We start from the raw sequence: 1,544 nt of genomic DNA, 5'->3' as shown, positions 1-1,544 counted from the left end.
CGGAACAGCCGATGGAAACGAGGCCTGGCATACCGCGGAACAGAGTAAACGGCCTTGTGTTCGACCGGCCACGGTCGAAACGGGATCCTGTTCATTGGGAGGGGTCTGGCGTACCGCAAAACGGAGGAAACGGACCTCCTACAGTGGAAACTGGGTCCTATTGATCGGGAGGGGTGTGGCGTACCGCAAGACGGAGGAAACAGACTTGTGTTGGAGCGTTACAGTCGAAACAGGAGTCCTGTTCATTGGGAGGGGTGTGGCATACCGCAAAACGGGACTCAATGGGATACTGTTCATCTCGACCATCGACAGCCTCCACGGGCTACTGTTCATCCACTGTCGACCTCCTCTAGCCTCCACCTGCAACTGTTCACCCACTGGCTCCTATTCATCTAGCCTCCACCACGCGCTCCTCCACCGGCTACTCTTCAACGAGCTCTCTCCACAGGGTCCTGTTCAACCACCCCTCCATGGGCTACTGTTCATCCAGCCCTCCACAGGCTACTGTGCAACCAGCCCTCCATGGGGTCGTCCTGTTCATCCATTCCTCCACGGGATCCTGTTCATCCAGCCCTCCACGGGGTCATGTTCATCCCCCGGCTCGATTGATTGGGGTACTGTTCATCCAGCAGCAACGGCCTCTACTACCACGGGGTCCTGTTCATCCAACCCCCCACCGGGAACTGTTCATACAAACCCCCTAACAAAGCTCACTGTTCTTCTAGAGACAGCATCGATCGGCTTCAGTTAGCAGCAGTAGCAAAGGAATCACTCGGGTTCAGTTAATAGCAAGGGATTGATCGATCACTCGGGTTCAGTAACGCGTAGCCTGCAATGCAATCGCTCGGGTTCAGTTAGAGCCCAATGCCTCGCTCAGGTTCAGTTAGAGCACAACGCCTCGCACACACACGCGTACGTACAAGAGAAACGCGCATCACTCGGCCCCCGACCACCCACCGTAATCGGGAACTCCCTAATATTTTCGTCGCCCTCGCTTCTACAACGGTTTTTTCCGTCATGGACGTTCCAAAGAATGTCATGCAGCTGCGTTCCTGGCCGGCCCAGGACGAAAAGCCCATTTTCTGTCATGATTTTTTTTCATAGAAGTAGGACCCCACCACGTCTATGATGATACCGGGTTTTGTCACAATTATCGTCATAGAAGTGCCATAAGTATGATAGGAAAAAAATCCGTTCGACCCAAAATGTCATGGATGTGTCTTTTTTTGTAGTGGAAGTTGGTGCTGTTATCGGTTATTATGCTGTGGGGGATACCATAATGGTGTACCACGTCAGATAAGAACTCAACAACCAGTCAGAATTCTATCAAAATCACGGGTGAATTTGTCGACCATGACCAATAGGTACTTCTTTCCTTTTGTTCCCCCTTTTAGTGGCTGATACGTCCATTTTGCATCATGTTTTCCTATTGTAATTTGTGATGTTTTTATGCATAATAATGCTTTACAGAGTAATTCTAATGCCTTTTCTCTCATAATATGCAAGGTTCACACAAGGAGGGACAATACCGGCAGCTGGAATTT

The sequence above is a fragment of the Triticum dicoccoides genome, chromosome 7A (assembly GCF_002162155.2).
Source record: "Triticum dicoccoides isolate Atlit2015 ecotype Zavitan chromosome 7A, WEW_v2.0, whole genome shotgun sequence".
Lineage (NCBI taxonomy): Eukaryota > Viridiplantae > Streptophyta > Magnoliopsida > Poales > Poaceae > Triticum > Triticum dicoccoides.
The sequence above is the reverse complement of the archived record's forward strand: the minus strand, read 5'-3'. Positions refer to the sequence as shown.